This window comes from Podarcis muralis, chromosome 16, assembly GCF_964188315.1.
Source record: "Podarcis muralis chromosome 16, rPodMur119.hap1.1, whole genome shotgun sequence".
NCBI classification, from domain to species: Eukaryota; Metazoa; Chordata; class Lepidosauria; order Squamata; family Lacertidae; genus Podarcis; species Podarcis muralis.
Genome location: NC_135670.1, coordinates 18514335 through 18533551, shown reverse-complemented (window position 1 = coordinate 18533551; position 19217 = coordinate 18514335). Strand labels below are relative to the sequence as shown.

The 19217-nt window shown below is 47.9% G+C and overlaps 1 protein-coding gene across 3 annotated transcripts in view; it reads left to right on the top strand.

The window, feature by feature from the left end:
- The first annotated feature begins 6665 nt into the window (after positions 1-6665).
- Positions 6666-19217, top strand: part of VANGL2 (VANGL planar cell polarity protein 2) — a 43470-nt gene continuing 30918 nt past the window's right edge. Inside the window, exon 1 of one of the 3 annotated variants that reach the window (XM_028709216.2) lies at positions 6666-7114. The gene's annotated coding sequence lies outside the window, so the exon portion shown is untranslated. Of the gene's footprint in view, positions 7115-7379; positions 7398-16403; positions 16565-19217 lie in introns of those variants that run through there. The other 2 variants (XM_028709218.2, XM_028709217.2) reach the window with 2 other exon arrangements.

Genomic DNA, 19217 nt, shown 5'->3' with positions numbered 1-19217 from the left:
CGTGGCATTACCTGCGTGTTTGAGGCGCCATGCACACTGTGTACAGTGGTATCTTGGTTTACAAACTTAATCCGTTCCGGAAGTCCGTTCTTAAACCAAAGCGTTCTTAAACCGAGGCGTGCTTTCGCATAGCAGCAGGGGACTCAATTTACAAATGGAACACACTCAACAGGAAGCAAAACATGTTCTTATTCCAAGGCAAAGTTCACAAACCAAAACACCTACTTCTGTGTTCGTTGATCATAAACTAGGTAAAGGTAAAGGTACCCCTGCCCGTACGGGCCAGTCGTGACCGACTCGGGTTGCGTGCTCATCTCGCTTAAGAGGCCGGGAGCCAGCGTTGTCCGAAGACACTTCCGGGTCACGTGGCCAGCGTGACGAAGCTGCTCTGGCGAGCCAACGCAGCGCACGGAAACGCCGTTTACCTTCCCGCAATAAAGTGGTATCTATTTATCTACTTGCACTTAGGGGTGCTTTCGAACTGCTAGGTGGGCAGGAACTGGGACCGGACGACGGGAGCTCACCGCGCCGCGGGGATTCGAACCGCCGACCATACGATCGGCAAGTCCTAGGCACTGAGCTTTTACCCACAGTGCCACCCGCGTCCCAGTGATCATAAACTAAGCTGTTCTTAAACCAACATACAGTGGTACCTCGGGTTAATTCCTTCTGGAGGTCCGTTCTTAACCTGAAACTGTTCTTAACCTGAAGCACCACTTTAGCTAATGGGGCCTCCTGCTTGTGCTGTGCCACTGCTGCACGATTTCTGTTCTCATCCTGGAGCAAAGTTCTTAACCCGAGGTACTATTTCTGGGTTAGCGGAGTCTGTAACGTGAAGAGTCTGTAACCTGAAGTGTCTGTAACCCGAGGTACCACTGTACCACTGTATTTTAACCAGTATCTATATATTTTAACCAGTATCATACCAAGCCAACAGTTGTGGCCAAAGAACCCGGGGAAGTGTAGGTGCTGAGAGCTGCAATTGATAACAGTTTGTTATGGTTGTTTTCATTTGCTGAATTTGCCCCCATAAAGGCTAAATACAGCCTGGCATTCTGATGCAAGCAATACAATGGGGTGGGTTCTTGTAAACTTTTGCATGCATGACATCAGCCTGAAATTGACGCTGAGAGGCAGGCCCACAGAATCAAAGTGCTGGAGCATTTTCCAGGGCATTGTTGCAGGGTGTGTTTGTGTGCTTTCTGGGTCTTTTGCACTGACCCTCTTGCCTCTTCCTCAAAAACTTGCATTCTTTTCCACTTTGTTTACAGAGTGGCTTTCCCTTTGAAAGCAGGCCTAAATTTGCATGTATAGTTTTGCAGATTTGTTTCATGGGCCCCGTGGGGAGTTCAGTGAAGGGCCTAGCGATGCCTCTCTCTATCAGGAAAAGTGCTTGGGGCTTCTTTGAGTATTTTGGGGTGGGATTCAGTCACATGCTGGCAAATTCAAGTTGCGCAATTGCGGCTGATTGGGAGGACTTGCGCAAGGAACCCAATTCCCCAACAGATCAGACTTAGGGTGGGATAGCACTTCTTTGAAGCAATGTTATCTAACTAAAGCAAACAAATCGAAATGAATGCTCAATAAATAGCAGGCAGTCATCTCATCTCCTTGCAAACAAAGGTTGAATGTTCAGTAAAAAAGGTTGTCTGGAAGTGGCCTTGGGTTAGAAAGAAGATGGCTAAAGCAATGGAAATGTGTGAGAGGTCTGTTAAAATTCTGTGTGGTACACAAGGGAAAGTGGATTGCTTGATTCCATTCCTCATCCCTGCTCCTCAAATCAGAGTACTACGAATCAGGGTCACTGGATGAAATGGATTCGCAAACAAGCCAGTACAGGACAGTCCAAAGAAATACTTCACACATGAATATTACTTGTGGAACTCACTGCTGGAAGATGTAGCTTAAATGGCCCTAAAGCAGATAAAGAAGTCTATCAATGGGTTCCTCTAGCCATGATGGCTAAATGGACCCTCCAGGCCTAGGAATTAGAAAATGGCAGCTTCCCTGGTAGGGACCGAAAAGGGTGAGCCCCCCATGCTTTAAGGTCACACTTCACTTCGTGCTTCAAGAAATAGAATACTGTAATTTGAAGTGTACAGGTTCCTGTGTGCCTAAAAGTACCCACACAGGAGATGTATTGTATCTCTGAATGAGGTGTGGCAAGATATCAGGGTGCTTTCTCCAGGACTCCCTGCCCCCTTCCAGGCCACCATGAGATCAAGGCCAGCAAAGACGTCTTCCTTGGGGTCTCTCAGATCTCCTTTTCCTTCCTCAGTTCAAGGTTCTCATTTGCTACATTTCACCCACCATTTCCGCTCTCTTTCTGCCTAATCTCCTCGGATCCTCCCTCCTGCCCTGGCCCCTGAAGGCCCCACTGAACAGAGTGAGGGGGTGAATGATCCGCAGGGCTCAGGGCAGGAGGGTAGGTAATGAGAGGTGGCAGTTCTAGGCCGCCCACTTGACCAGGGATGCTGTAATGACCACAAACCTGAACCTGGCAATTATCTCATTGCCCTGGTGGGTGGCATTTGTGGAACGCCAGGCGCAAAATTCAACCTCAATTAGAATAATGGGGCAAATTGCAGAGGGAGGGGGCAGGGTAAGGCAAATTCCAAACATATATAATGACTCTGTCTCGGAGATAGCTTGGGTGGTCCACTGGACTGTGGGGTGGGGTGGGGGGAAGAGCTGTGTTGCAATCCAGCATTTCACGGACCAGGAGAGGGTCAAGCTCACAAAACACCAATTTTCTTTCCAAGAACCACTTTGGGAATGTGAACTTCCATCAATTCCACACATTGCTGATGGCTCATTGTCACCTGTTGCCTGATGCAAAATCCAAAAGAGCTTTCAAATTAAAAAAAAAAAAAATATGCATTTGGGAAAGTATCATTGCCTGACAGTTCCAAATATGAACAGTTCCAAATGTACCATACTTCAGCATCTGTGGTGCTGTGCAAAAACTGCAGGACGCACATTGCAGGAGGCTTAGTGTTCATGTGCATGCATGGCTATTATTTAGCTTACTTATTAAATTTATTTTTATACTGTCCTTCCTCAGAAGACGATAAGGCAGTTTACAAAAGACAACGCAAATGCTGCAAAGTAATATCTATGCAACGTTAAAAAATTAAAACAATTCTATAATGACAATACTCAATATTACATAATAAAATGCAGGTTCTTGGAACAGCATGAAAGAAAATGGAGGAGAAAATCAGCAGCTGGATATCAGAACCACAAATGGACCTTGCCTGGCACCGAAAGGATAGTAATGAAGGCCATCAGGTGACTGCATTTTATTTATTTAGGATTTGTATTTATACTCTGCCCACTAACCGAAGTTCTCAGGGCAGCTTACAGTATATTTAAAACACAATAAAACAGCCACAATAGCACCACCACCTTGTTCTCTGGTGTTCCACCAAGTGCTATTCTGTAGCTGAATCTCCTGGCTGTTGAGGCAGCTGCACTGGGTGGCGGCTGCTGTATCACACAGTCCTGGCCCTGGTGGCTGATGCAGGAGGTGCTGGGTGGATCAGAGATGTCACATGCCTTCCTAGGCTCCTAAAAGGTAAAGGTACCCCTGCCCGTATGGGCCAGTCGTGTCCGACTCTAGGGTTGTGCGCTCATCTCACTTAAGAGGCCGGGAGCCAGCGCTGTCCGGAGACACTTCCGGGTCACGTGGCCAGCGTGACGAAGCTGCTCTGGCGAGCCAGCACCAGCGTAGCACACGGAAATGCCGTTTACCTTCCCGCTAGAAAGCGCTACCTATTTATCTACTTGCACTTAGGGGTGCTTTCAAACTGCTAGGTGGGCAGGAACTGGGACCAAAAGACGGGAGCTCACCCCGCCGTGGGGATTTGAACCGCCGACCATGAGATCGGCAAGTCCTAGGCGCTGAGGTTTTACCCACAGCGCCACCCGCGTCCCATTCCTAGGCTCCTAGAACTCCATAAACCAGGCATAGGCAAACTTAGCCCTCCAGATGTTTTGTGACTACAACTCCCATGAGCCCCAGCTAACAGGGCCAGTGGTCAGGGGTGATGGGAATTGTAGTCCCTAAACATCTGGAGGGCCAAGGTTGCCTATATCTGCCATAAACTGTTGGTCTGTTTAACTTACTTCTGAGTAAACATTTCTAGGCCCCGGCCACACAGCTGAACTGTAAGTCACGGGCTTGACATAGTTTAGCTTGTGCAACAACAACAGCAAGAATACTCATCGCAAAACACTGGAAGACACAAGATTTGCCCACTCTGGAAGAATGGCAGATGCAAGTGATAGACTATATGGAATTGGCAGAAATGACTGGCAGAATCCGAGACCTGGGAGAAGAGCTAGTGGAAGAGGATTGGAAGAAATTTAAAGACTACCTGCAAAAACATTGCAAAATGTTTGAATGCTAAAATGATGCAGGATATAAAGACAATATGGCATTAGTGACATAGTTGAAAGGAATATGTAAAAAAATGTTTTATAAGAATAAGGGTGAAAAAGCTAGAATAACATTATGTCAAATTTAAACAAAATGATATAAAGGGAAAAATTGGAGACATAATAGTTGAAATGTATAACATAGAATAAGATTTGAAAAAGGGTAAGGCACTGCTGAATACGATTGTGTAAAAGGGAACACAGAAAAGGGAGATGTGAGGAAGTCAGGAAGGAGGGTTATGAAAACAATAAGTAAGAAACTGGATGTTTATGTCTTTTTATGTCTCTTTTCTTCTACCTTTTTATGTTTTGTATTGCATTTTTCTGTTTTTATTTGATTGTAATAATGTTCTTTTTTTCTTTCTTTTTTGGTTTTGATTGTGAAGTTTGTTTTATTGTTTAAAATCTCAATAAATATCTTTAAAAAAAAAGAAGAAGACATAGTTTAGCTTGCAGTGTGATCCTCTGCATGTTTACTCAGAAGAAAATCCCACTGTGTTCAATAGGGCTTTCTCCTGGCGAACCCGTGCATAGGATTGGCTTTCAAAGCCATCGAATTCTTGGAGGTCAGGGCTGCCCATGGCTATTAGCCATGAGAACCCAGGGGCGGACTTTGGCAATCTTTTGCAATAAGGTGCGACATGCAAGCCCAAAATTTGGTGCCCCCAAATGGATCTTCTCGATTATGGATATTCTCAATTTAGCACTTTCTCGATTCGGCACCCTGTGTGGGGAGGGGAGACTGCTGCACCGCCCTAAATCTGGTGCTTTCTGTGGAACCCCCTTGTCAAAGGCAAACAGCAGGGGAGGGCAATTGCATTATGTGGGCTTTCTGAAGGCATCTGGTTGGTCACTGGGAAACAGGATGTTGGATTAGGCCCTCACTCTGATTCAGGAGAGGTGTTCCTATAGCTGTACTTATTTGGCAGTTATGTAGGTCCCACTGAACCCTGTGGGATTTACTTCTGCACACATGACCTTTTTGGATCACGTTGTTAGACTGAATTGTGATCAGGTACTAAACATTATTTCAGAGGTTTTAAAAATAACAATGATAAAAAAATTAAATTTCTTTCTGCTTGCCCTCCTCCTCCTCTAGTGTCACCTTTCAGAAGCAAAATCGTGTGAGAGAGCGGGGTGGAGAGAGATTCTAAGAATAAAATTTTGGATTCCCAAGCCTGCCCCCTTCAGATTCCACCCCTCGCAATCCCATTCTACTCCCCCAGGAAAAACAAAACAGGTGCTGTAAAACTAGGTTAGCTAGTTATAAATTGCCAGAAAAGAGAACACGGATCTGCATAAAAGTTGCATGCGATAAAGAGATACAGTACACATTTGGAAATCAAATTTACTGTTGATGAGATTCAGCTGGGTCCTAATCACAGTAGACCCACTGAAATGAATGAACCTGGTTGTTGTTGATTAATTCAGTGTGTTTCTCTGTTAGGAAAAGAACACAAAGAGCAGCTTCCTGGATCAGGCCCATGGCCCATCTGGTCCAGCATCCTGTTCTCAGAGTGGCCAACCAGATGCTCCAACGCTAAACTCACAAGCAGGATCTGACCACAAGAGCACTCTCCTGTGGCTTCCAGCATTCACACAACCCTGTTGGCATATCACTGCCATTGTGGTCAATTGCCCATTGAAAGACTTCTGCTCCATGAATATTTCCATCCTCTTTTTAACCAGTCCAAGTTGGTGGCTATCATTACATCTCTCTAGTGGGCCTGAGTTCCATATTTTAAATAGATGTACAGTACAATCCATCGACACCAGGCGACAGGGGCACCTGCTCAGGCTGCTGAGCAAATGCTACCAACTATTGATAGGTAATTTCAAGGCTCCTGTTCTTCTTTTAATGGTCATTTACTCTGAAGCCAGACTTGGACCCAACAGCCCCTCTGTACAAAAGTATATATATGGAGCTGCCCTATGTAAAATTAAACAGGGTACAGGAGCAATTCCCTGGGTGCTTTTTAAGTTTGGCTCCTGCCTAGGTCGTCTCCAGTTTATTTCCTAGACACCTCTCTCTCTCTCTCTCATTTTAAAAGCGTTTGGAAAGGGTCAAAAGCCTGAAGAAGGCGAAGTTTAGCCCCCGCCCACCCTGCTTTCTGTCTTCCTTTCCCTTTAACAGTAAACCATAAAACTAATTGGGGCGGGAGGGGGGCGGGAGAGTGGAGGCACTGGGAACTTCGCGGCGGAGACAATGGAAGCGCCGGAGGGAGGCGCGCGCGGGCCTGGGAACAGCCGCGGAGCGTCCACAGGTTCGAATCCTCTCCTGTTCACACGCCGGGAGACGCCGGAGAGGAGTGGATCCGGAGCTGCCAGTGTGGGCGGTGCGGCTGTTTGCAACGACTTCTCGCCTTTTCCCAAGGCGAGGGACCGCAGGCTTGTTGAATCCTTGTGCTCCCCTCTCCCCTTTCTATCTTACACATTTTCGAATTGGATTTCCTCCCCCCTCTTCCTTTTTTGTAATTGCATGGAAAACGGAAGGAGACGCCCGAGAGAGAGAGAAAATTGGAATTTTGCAGGCAGTTTGGGTGGCTGGAGAGAAAAGGCCGGGAACGAACAAAAGCCGCCGAAGCAGGGAAGGAAAAGAAGCTGCTACGTCCGCCTTTGTCATACGCAAGCCGGAGAGCAGCAGGATCGGGGCCGCTGCTGGCTGGATGCAATGGTAATTCGGATCGAAAGAGCGCCTGGGTCTTCCTTTTGTTTCCTCTACCCCCACCCCCTCGAAATCAGAGTTTTGCAAGGATGGCAAAGGAAGGGGCCGTTCTGTGTCTGCGCTCTCTCCCTCCCCCCCCCCCGGCTTTCAGCTGTGGATGTGCGGGAGGGGTCTTAAGAGGAGCTCGTTTGAGAGGAGGGGGCACTTGGAGGGGTTGCTGGGGAGGGCGTCTGGTAGGACTGCTGAATCCTCCTGCTCCGATGGGCCTCTGTAGAGCCTGGGATTTGCCTGGGTAACCTGTCCAGGGGAAACGGGGGCATCGATCGCTTTGCAAAGGGGGTGTGGGGTGGTGGTGGGAAGCCTGGGAAATCTTTGCAATGGGGAGGAGCGGGTGGGGGAGGGAAACGGGTCTTGTACAGCGCTGGAGGGGGACGGGCGGGTGAGAAAAAGGCGTGGATGGTGGTTGCAGGATTGATTTGGCGTTTTCCCCACTTCTCTCTCCCCCCCCCACTCCCGCCCCAATCTCTACTAAATTGCATCCAGCACGTATCTTTAAAACTGGAGGAAGTGGCGCGCCCGGGGAGTGGGGGCGGGTTTTGCTCCCCTGCGTGGGCTGGTCAGGTGAAATTTTGCAGGGCTTCCAAACAGCTGGGAGCTGTTGATTTTCCTGTATCGCCCCCCCCCCCCCGCTTTTTTAATCTGAATGATAAGAGTATTAAACACACATGGGCGTGGGGAAACGGACGTTGGGAGCCCGGGGTTGCTCCGCCAGGGCCACGTTTGGAATGGCTTCACTTAGAGCATTGTGCCTAAGGAGGGGTTTTGGTGCAAATCGCTTGTGCAAACGGGCCCTGTTTGGCCAGGTAGTTGGAACTGACCCAACGCCAGAGAGCCGGCGGAGTGATCGGCTGGGCTGCTGAAGCGCAAGTCCGGCTTGTTTCTGTGCCTGCCTCCTAAGGCGTCATGGGAATGCAAGGCGGCTTCTTTGGCTTGTTGCCTGGCCGTGGCCGTTGGAGCGGCGGTGGCCTCCGAAGCCAAAGGTGTGCCTGGCTGGGAACCCGGATAGAGCGCACAACTCGACTTCGGAGATTGTAACCACGGTGGAACGGCTGTTTTATTTAGACCCCGTAAAGCTTCTCACGTGTGTTTGTGTCTGTGTGTGAGAAAATTGGGTAGCTGCAAGAAAGACCCCCAAAATGGAGGAATTGCCACCTTCTGTTAGATGGAAAGATGCTACGCCCTCGCCAGGGGCATCTTCCGTTCCTCCAAACAGGCGTTTGGAGGAAGGTAGGGGAATTATGGGCTGTTCCAGCACCTTTTCCAAAGCTACTTGGGGGTGGGCCTGTTTAGCACGGCAGCTTGTTTGCAGTTTTGCTGGCCTTCCAGGAGTTTCACAAACAGGGTGAGAAGGTGATCTCCATCGCCAGTTGTTTTGCTATTGTAGCTGGGCATCACTAGTTAAGGCAGTTTTCTTGCTGCCACCCCCACCCCCAATATATTTATCAAGACTCCTTTAAATAGCCATTTGTGGCAACGTCCTGTGGCAGTGAGTTCCAAAGATAGTCTGTGAGTCAGGAGGTACTTCCTCTTTTTGCATATATAAACATGGGAGCCTTGGAGGCCACTCCAGGCAGGATGCTTGATGAAAACTTTGTCTCCCTTTAGACCAAGACAGAGAAACTCCTGACTGCAGCCAGATACTACTAAGTCCAGGGCCACCTAGTGACCAGACTAAATAATGGCACTATCCACATATCTTGATCTCTTTGTTTTAAAGGAACAATAATGAAATAAGTCAGCATTGTTGAAACATCAGGTCATTGATTGATGTTAGTCATTCATAACTAAATCTTAAACATTTCCAAATAACTTGACCCAAGAGAGTGATTGTCTGTAAAGTATCATTGCTGGGAGCCTTGCAAGATGGCTTTGGTAGTGTCTCAGAAAAGGTGAGCTTGCATTTGGCCAATTGCATTCTCGGGGATAGAGAAAAACACCAGTTTTTGTATTCCACATTCAATTTGAACATGTTGTGGGTGCTCCTTGCGTAGAAGCTGGAGCCTATAGCTTTGGCCTGTTCACTGGGTTTGATATAAACTCTAAATATAGTTCTCGTACCAAATTGAACCGGCCCTAGAAACACAGTTGTAACTTCTGTTAGCTTGGAAAACTGAAGAAGCAACTTTTCCCAAGGTTGGAATGGGTGTTCCGATTTATCTTCCCGTTTGCAATATATCTGAGCCAAATCCAGTGGAGTATCCAAAACCCAAGTTCTGTAGCTAAAAAGGGCAATGTTTGGGTCATGTTAAGGTTTCCTGTCCTGTGTGCCAATTCTCTCTGCTGATGGTAATATGGCGGATGGTAATATGGCAAAATATATGGTAATATATCCAGCATGCCTGGAATTCTGCTGCTGTAAAATGCTTTGCACTGTCGGTCTTGAGTTCACCTGGTAGGCCAAAAGTGAACTGGGGTGTTGTTCAGTTGTGCAACAATGTCAGAGCAACGGCAGACAAGGAGAGTATCTCGCTGTACCTGGGATAGTGCCCCCCACAAACCAAACAGTGTCAACCTCCCAATTCACCTAGATCAGCTGTGGACCTTTCTCAAGGTCTAAAGTCAGGGTGTAGAGACAAAAGGTTCCTTTCATGATGTTGATCTGTTTCTTCTGTAATAGCCACAGGATAAGATTTTATTATTTCTCATGTCCTGCCCAGCTCCAGCCCTTTTCTTTCCTCATAAACAACATTATTAGACTTTATTCCCTTATTAGACTTTCCAATTCACTTGGTGGCCCATTCTCAACAAAGTACTTAACAGTAATCTCTGAAGCATTACCAGGATATTTAGGCTGTCCTGATCTGAAATATATTAAAAGGTTGTGGATTTCCATAAGTAGCTGTTTGGATTTACTGAAACCTGCATTTAGATGCTGATAGGTTCTGGAAGAACGTAGTACCTTAGCAATCTTCTCTAACTTGTAACTCTCTGCTTCTGTTTTGAAGGGGTTTTTTTGGCAGCTGTTGGCTATGGTATGGCCAACTTTTCTTTCTGTGATGTATTCAGCTACTGGGTTGAATCTTATCATTCTTGCGAGAAGACATTGGTGTCGTCATGGTCTAATAATTTTCCTTTTAATCAAGGTCACCAAGGGTTTATGGTCTGTGAGGAGCCTGGAACAAGCATCTGCAAAAGGGTTTCAATGTTAAAATACTAGCTAGGCACTTCAGGTTTTGTTGGTTTGTTTTTTTGTAATGTTTCTCTGCTTTGTAAAGAGTTCTGGAGTAGAATGTTGCTAGCATCCGTTCTGAATCGTGTATTCTACCTAGCTTGCGGTTGTTTGCACAAGTGCCGTGTATATTGGCATCATAGAACTGCAAACATGGGGCAGTGGAGATCGTGTCCTTTATCTTTGTAAAGGCAGCCTGCTAATCTGATCTCCCAAACGAAGATGTGATGGATTTCAGTAATAGGTTTAGAGGATGTGCTTCTGCGGGGTCGTCTTGCACATATCAAGCAAGTTAATTCACATTTCCAAAAAAGCGTGGTAGTTCTGCTTTTGAGCCTCTGATAGCATTTATCTTCACCTGGGATGTCTTAATTGTTGCAAGAACTTTGCCTCCGTGAAAAACGCATTTCTCCCTGTCTACCTTGAGTCCAGATTCATGGATCTAAGTCAAGACTGTCCCCCGTGTCCCCAATCTGTCTTCCAATACTGTACCTGATGTCATCCATGAAGACCTCCTTTTATGCCTTGGACAAGTTCTGTCATCTTCCTTTGAAAAATCTCAGAAGCTGTTGCAATTCCAAATGGCAAGCGTTGAAGAGTGTGATAGATGGCGTTGGTGTATAACTCTGGTATTTGGTGCTTGCCAGAAACTGCTTGAGGCATCCAATTTAGTAAATACTTTGGTTCCTGTCACTTTTGGGAGAAAGTCCTCTAGTGATGGTAGCACATATTTCTCATGGGCTACAACTTTATTAAGCTTCTTCAGATATATACAGATTCATATCCTCCCCCTCCCATTATTGGAACCATCGATGCACACTATGGACCATACGTAAACGATGTCCCTTCATCTTTCGTTGTGCCATTTCCACATAGTTGATTAAGGGATGGGGAGTCTAAGGGCTGTTTTGCATGCTTTGATGTCTAAACAAAGCTGTGTGCACAGAATCTCCTGTTAGCAAGCCAGTTTCTCCAGCCATACACTGTTTTCAGCAGTCCCATTTATCAGCTACTCTGCGACTGAGCAGTTATGATCCCATATCACATGCATGGCAAACATATAACTGCTTTTCTTTGGTATCATTGTGCTTTAAATATATAGTGTGAATGTGAACCTACCAAGGATTCCAGAACCTCCCTGCCCTGGATAAGGCAGAAACTCTTTTACACATCCAAGGGGAAACCTAGCCTCTCTTGGATGCTCTGCCGCACAAGCAAGGACAAGCTGTGTGTCTTTATCGAATGTGGAGCCAAAATAAAAATGGCGCTGTCAGAGCTGCCCTAGGTCCCTGCTCACAAAGGACCAACGCCAGTTCGTTGTTATATAAAACAGTCTTTATTGAAGCTCAGTTTTGCTTTCACAGCCGCGGCGCGCAGCTCTACGTCTCAAACTCTAGACCGCCGAAGCTCCGTCTGAATCTCCTCCCCCCAGACACCAGTTTAAGACTCTAGCCTTGCTCCACCTCTTCCTCTGCTCTCTTCTCCTCTGGGCCCGCCTGTCCGCTGGGGTCTCGCCTCTCCTAGACTCTTCTGACGCGGAGTCTCCTGAGTCCTCCCGCTCCCTCCGGCGGGCTTTAGGACCTGGTTCCCAATCCTGGTTTCCTGCTGTGCCGCGCGCCTGTACATTCGAACTTGGCACGCGCGCCCAGCCGGCCACCTTCCTCCTGACCGTTACACTGCTCCTGTCACTGCTTCCCCCTTCGGGGAGGCTAGCTGCACCTGACTCTCCCTCCGTTCCCTCACTCTGCGATGGAGGCGTGGCCACCCCTGACTCATCTTCTCTCCCTGATACATGTGACTCTTCCCCCTCACTACGCTCTGGTGGAGGAGCTGGTCCTGCTCTCCCGCTGCTGCTTTGGGATTCCCCGCTGGCCCCTTGCTTCTGGTGTGTCCCCCCTGGGACCCCCCTTGCTCTGGCCATCGGCGCCCCCCTCTGGGAATCTTCTGATTTGCTGGAGAGACTCATGGAATCTCTCGGGCCAGTCTCATACTCCCCTACGCTGCCCTCAGATTCTTCCCCTTCGCTCTCCATTTCCTCTCTCCCCTGTGCCTCTGCTCCTGAGCCCCTGACAGGCGCTCTCCTGCTGTGGTCACTTTTTGCTTCATCTGTGTGCAATAGGAAAATGGCCTGTCTGTGTGCACTTCCTGCATGGCGCTCTTACAACTGGACAACTCTTATTTTTCCACCCCTTACCTTTTTCTTATTGCTGTAGAGTGTTTTTTAAGAATATACTAGCCCAGTTGTTGGATCACACCAAAGGCCTATCTAGGCTAGCATTCTGTTCTCCCAGGGGTCAAGCAGATGGGAAGCCCACAAGCAGGACCTGAGTGCACTAGCAACTTCCTAGGGAGGAGATTACCATCTCCTTTTCATATTCTGCTGCAAGGTTTCTTATTGGCTGATGGTTTGTCTAGAGAAGACAATCCATGAGCCCAGCTATGGATAACACGCCAAGTCCAAACCATGGCTTAGCTTGCGGCAACGCAGCAGGAACCGAGGAGGAGCAAAGTTTGTGATCTCCTTTCCGGGAGCTTGTGGGTTTGCCCTAAGCCATGGTTTGGCTTGGTGTTCCATGTGAATGGAACCATAAATCACTTGTGTTTTCGTATCTTCTTCCTTTTCCCTCCCAGATAAATATTGAATTGCTAATGGATCCTCACACCTGGGTTGCATCTTGTTGCCCTTCTGGGTTTTTTGTTCTTCTCTGTATTCAAAGATCAGCCTTGGCTCTCTGTGCGATGGGAAAATGCTCTCCCGAGTGCACATTGGAGCTTTTTATTTGGTTCCCCCTTCAGGCGTGAACATAGTAATTGCTGAGAAGGTGCACAGGGAGAACTGCTTAATCAAGGAGCCCTGGCTGATTGCGCTGGGACTCTTTTATTTGGCTCTGGGGCTGATCCTGCTCTCGCCTGACTTGGCACCTGTGCCTGCATTGAGGATGTGTGTCAGTGTGCAGGATCCTGCTCTCTTGAGTTTTTTAATTAAGCCGTGACTTAGCTTCAGGCAGAAGACTTGCTTGAAACCCATCTGGATTTTTTAATTTAGGTGGCGCTTGGGGGAGCAGCAGCTCCTCTGCCCCCTGCTGTCTGGAGTGGTGTCTTTAAGCAGGGAGAGATGTGGGGTCTCCACTTCGCCTGAAATCCCTGTTTCCCAGCCCTGGAAGCGCAAAGGGGGGGCAGGGGTTCTGCTTGCTTATAGGGGATGGAACGTTGATTGATTAGTCTACATGCTGCTGATCAGAATCTTGGAATTCTGAATGCTACATGAATCCCTGTTGGGGATTGAGCCTTGGACCTTCTGCATGCAAGGCAGGTGTACTGCTACCAATCTATGGCTCTTCTCTATCTAGATCAGGGGTGGCCAACTCCCAAGAGACTGTGATCTACTCAGAATTAAAGACTGGCAGCGAGCTAGCCCCTTTTGGGGGGGTCAGGTCAAAGTTGTTGAGCTTTTTTTTAGGGGTGCAGGGCAAACATGTTGAGCTTCTACCACAGACATCCAGTGATCTACCAGTAGATCATGATCTACCTGTTGGACATGCCTGAAATAATGACTGTGGTTTCTTGGAGAGCTGGGCTGCAGAGGCGAAACAAGCCCCGTCATGAAAAAGACCCAATCCCAAGGCAGCTGGCATTTCAGTGCTTCGTAGCTGAGGCTCATAAGAGATGTTGCCCATGGTAGGCACCCTGCTATAGTAGACAGCATGGCTCCCCTCCAGATGTTGTTGCACACCAAGTACCACCAGCCCCTGCCAGCGCAGGCAAAGGCACCATGGGAGTTAATAGTTTCAGCAAGAATTGGAGGGAGCAGCCTTGGAGAAGGAGTGTTGCTGCTGCTGTGTACTGGGAAGAGGCAAGGGGGTGAGGTGAGGCAGTGGCGTAGTGTGGGTTGTCAGTACCCGGGGCAAGGCAAGTAATTTGCGCCCCCTAACCCGTGGAGCCAGGTAGGGGCAGAGAGCTGCGAGTGCGAGCGCACCCCCCCAGATGTTGCGCCCGGTGCGGCCGGCCCCCCCTGCACCCCCCACGCTACGCCACTGAGGTGAGGTCAAGGGTCGGGGTGGTGCAGGGGCACTGGCAGCCCTGCCCGTGCCCCTGCCAGCCCCAATCTTGCTGTCATGGGAAGTGGTAGCAACTTCTCCCCTTAATAAGGAGATGGTTGAGTTGGAAACAGTGCAGAAAAGTGTGAACAAAATTCCAAAGAGGATGGAGTGTTACTCCCCTGTGAAGAAAGCTTTCAATGTTTGGGACTTTATAGTTTAGGGGGAAAGGCAGGTAAAAGGCGACATGATAGAAATTTATATAATTTGCACAGAGAAAACGAATATTGAGAAGTTTTTTACCCCCTCTTGTAACACTAGAATTCGTGGACGTTGAATGGAGCTGAATGTTGGAGGTGAACGTCAAGACAGAAGAATTACTTTTTCACGCAGTGCATAGTTAAAACTATGGAACTCTCTCCCCCAGGAGGCAATGATGGCCACCAACTTGGATAGCTTTAAAAGAGTATTGCACAGATTCATGAGGGAGAAGGCTCTTGATGGCTACTAGCCTGGCATGCTCTGGTCCATGGGGTCACAAAGAGTTGGACACGACTAAACAACAACAAGCCATGATCGCTATACTTCTGAATACCAGTTGGCGGGAATTGCAGCAGGAAAAAGTGTTCTTGGGACCTGCTTGTGGGCTTCCCGTTGCGGCATCTGGTTGTCCATTCTGAGAAGAGGATTCTAGACTAGAAGGGCCATTGGCATGACCCAGCAGGGTCATCTGATGCCTTCTGGGCCAGCCACTCTCACTCCGGCAACTTAGGAGGCTACAGGCTGTTTATATTTGCTCTCTAGAATACTCTGTGCTGCTTTATTGGTAGAGTTGCCATAAGAGTGTCTAAAAGAGTCTGGGTGTTGGCTCAAGCCAACGGCCCACCGAGTCCAGCATCCTGTTCTCACAGTGGCCTGCCAGATGTCTTTGGGGCAGTGTTCGAAATTCAGCAGGTGCATTTTGCACCTGGCTATCGGCCACTTGTGACCAAGTGAAGATGCCCAGGTGTCAGGATGGCTCCTAACATCTCCACCTTCTGGAGGTGCGTGCCTTAGATCTTGCCTGTTTTCGCACAGCAACAACACATCCTGTAGAATTCTGTCTCTGATATTTTATCTTCACAATCGGAATGAATTTCAGGAACCAAAAAGCCGTATAGAAAAATACGACCTTTCGAGCTATCTCACCCCAAAATGGCAACTAGACATTCTGTTTTGGCAGTTGTAACCCTGGTTTTAAGGAGCCATTTGGTACCCAGCTTATATATCTGAGTTTCTAACACTGCTTTGGGGGGAGCCCCAATGCAGGATCTGAGCACCACATTGCATTTATGTGTGACACTGTAATTTATGAGGAAATAGCAGCCTCTTTGGCCTGGTTTTCATTGAGGTGGCTGACTTTTGTCTGGGCTGTACCACTAAGCTGAGGCCTTACCTGATGGATTGCCTCCTTCCTCATGTTTGTTTTTTAAATCCCGCATGAAAGATGTCAGGGAGAAAGCTAAGCAATAACCTTTCTTCTTGATCTGCTAGTTTCCTGTGGTCAATGTTTTGTTTTGTTTTGGTTTGGTTTGGTTTTTTAAAAACCCAGAGTGTTGGAATTTTCATTTTATTGCAGGAAAGAACGTTCCATCACGTGAGCTGGTCCCCTTCAGTTATGAAGTGAGGCAACCACCTCTTGTGGGAGAAATGGCCCTTTGGTTTGCAGATGTGCTGTTTTCCTGCACTGGTTTCTGTGGCAGGCATTTTAGGGTGATGATATCGGTGTGAATGCAGTCTCTGTTGTCTAGCAGGGAGCCTGCCATGCCACATTTCAGGCCTTCCATTTTAAGGGTTTTGTGTGGGGTTTTTGATCTGGAGATAATGAGGTGGTTGCCGGCAGCCCCTCAGTCAAGTGTTTTCATTTGCTAGGACGGTTGGAATGAGGGCGGTTTGGGGGGGGGGGGGGCTGGCTCTGTGTGGGAGACCTCAGAGCTGCAGATGGTGTGTCCTGTTGTGGTGATCAGCCTGCAAATGACCGCGAGGCAGGGGAGGGGGGCAACTGATCCCCCTCGCTGCTGCTGCTGCACTGGCAAAAACTGCTCTTGTGTTTTCCTCTTGGAAATGGAGATAATGGTCGTTGGGGAGTATGGAATTCTGCCTGCGTTAGGGGAGGAGGAGGAGGAGGAATTCCAGGACTTGACATTTCTGAATGTAAGGTACTAGCTTTTATCACTGGCTGCTGTGATGTGTCTTTTCTGGAAAACTTTTAACTGTAATGTCCAATGCCCCCCCCCCCCGAACAATCCTGCTTAGCCTGTTTATTTTATTTCACATTTAGTAAGCAAAGCTAAAAACTTTGAAGCTTCCGTGCTTGCCTGATATTTTTGCAATGCGTTGTTACAGGGAAGCAAAAGTAGTTGGGAATTTTCGGTCCCACGACGCCTGCTTGCTACTCTGTACGATTCTCTGTTTTAATCGCAAAACAAGAGTCTTGCGGTGCCGTTTTAAAAGACAGACAGTTTTTATTGTGGCAGAAAAACACTGAAACCAGCTTGGTCATATATGCCTCCATAAAAGCTGAGGCACTGTTGAATCCTTTGGGCGTTTAGGTTCCACAATACTATTTTTCTCCCACTGCTGCAGCAAGGCTACCCTTCTAGAACTGGCTGTAATTATAAAATTGCGGCCTTTACCTCCCCTTTGGTGTACCGGTGGGACGTAGGCCGTATCCCTCTCACCAGCCCTGTTCTGCACTCGTGTCCAGGAGTTCTTGCTTTGGTCTTAATGCATCTTTCAGCTGTGGTGTGTTTTTTGACTGGACGGAGGACAGAGAGATGAGTGGGTTGGGGATGTATGGGGAAACTGCCTTTTGCGTGGCTGGTATGTAACTTTCTGTACAAAGAGAAGGCTCTTGCCTCTTGCTCTGGCTGTGCCCAATTTTGTCTTTCGGCCTGCCCACCAGTGGCATGTGGCCAGTGTTAGAAACTGGGATATATGTTAGGCAACAAATGCCTCCTTAAACCAAGGTTACAGTCACTAAAATGGAATGTCTAGTTGTCATTTTGGGGGCAAGATGGCTCTAAGTCTTATTTTTCAAATGATAGACTCTCTGTGATTGATTCTCAGTTACACATTTGGCTAGTTCAGATGACTACCTTGAGCTAGGTTAAGAGTTTTGAGAGAGCTTTAAGAAGACGAGTCACTTGAACCAGGGACAATCCACATATATATTAGCCAATTCCAATTCTTTTTCTTAACGGCGACTGCTCCTGCTCAGGCTGCACAGAAAAAGCAATTTGGTTCCTGAACTTCATTCTGATTGTGCAGATAAAATATAACTGAGGGAATCCTACAGGGTGGGTTATTAGTCTGTGAAAACAGTCCAGACCCTCCCGGCAAGCAGTTTCTGGTCTAATTAATTTAGTTTCTAATGGAAAATTGACACCTTTCTTTCTAAAGGCTCCCATGTTGTGAGTAATACTTAAACAGAGTTGTGCTTTGCTGCACACTTGTAGGGGCAAGAAAAAGGTGAGACATTTATATGGAGAGATATTTATACACTTAAAAACATGTGGTGTCATCCTAAGGAAGAGACAAGAGGTGGCCTGTCCTTTTGGAATAACTTTGTTGTGGTTTGTGAATGTGCTGGAGAGAGAGAGAGAGACATAGGGGAGCAGTTTGCTTTCGCCTTATCTGCAGAGGCCTGGGAGTCCTCAGACTTTCTCCTTCTCTTCCCCATCTCTCTCTCTTTCCCCCCCCCCCCCCCGCCTGCTACTGTTCTAACAACATCTTTGCCCCTGTGGTTGGTGGCAAGGAGGGCCGGCCTGGTGTTGCACGTTCTCCACAGGGGGTGGGGCTGGTTGCAAAGTGATGGACGGGAGGCGAAGATGACCCTATTGTGCAAACCCAGCTAGGCATGCTCATTTCCTTTAAGCCAGAGAAAATCCTGCTTGGGAGCGCCGTTTAGCACTCCTGCCTGATGGCTACAGATGGCGGCAAGCAGAGGATGGAGAGTGTGTGTGTGTGCGCGCATGTTTGGGGTGTAGCCATGAGCACCTCGGCTGCGGAGGCAGGTGCTGAGCTCCTGCGTTACTGCAGATTTTGTAAACGGCTCCCACCTGTTTCTCCCATCAGCAGGTGCACAGTGGACTGCCTCTCTTCTTAATGCTACAATAGACTTTTTTTTAAAAAAACCCACAGAAAACTCTTTTGCTTAACAGATAAAAACACAAAGAGACAGCTGGATCAGTCCAATGGGCCCATCCAGTCTAGTTCTTAAGTTATGTATTTTTGTATTGTAAACTGCCCTGTAGTCCTTGGGTGAATTTAATAATAATAATATAGCATCCAGTTCTCACAGAGGCCAACTCCATGTTTGTGGGAAACTAACAGGCAGGACCCCAGCACAGAAGCAACTCTTCCCCTCCTGCTGTTTCCAGCAACTGGCATTCAGAAGCATTGCTGCTTCCGGCCATGGAGGGCAGAACATAGCCATTGTGGCTAGTTAGCCCAGAAAGTCTTATAGGACCATCATGGCACCTGGCTGGGGCTGATGGGAGTCGTAGTCTAAGATGCCTGGTGGGAGCCAGGTTGTCAAATGCTGCCCTAGTTGAGCTGTGGGATGCGTTGTCTTGCTCTGGTTTGTCTTTCTGGAATGCCTTTGTTTTACAAGGATGCAAGGAGAGGCCTTCTCAGTCACGTCTGTCTAGTCCAGCAGTGGCCTAGCAGATGCTGTCAACCAAGGCAGGCTGTGAGGGCCGCCATCTTCCCTCCTTGTTTGCCCTCTGTACCTTGTACTCAGAGCTCCCTCCAAGCATTCTGTTTAGTTAGCACGCCTAATTTTCCTGGGTGGTTTCATCCTCTT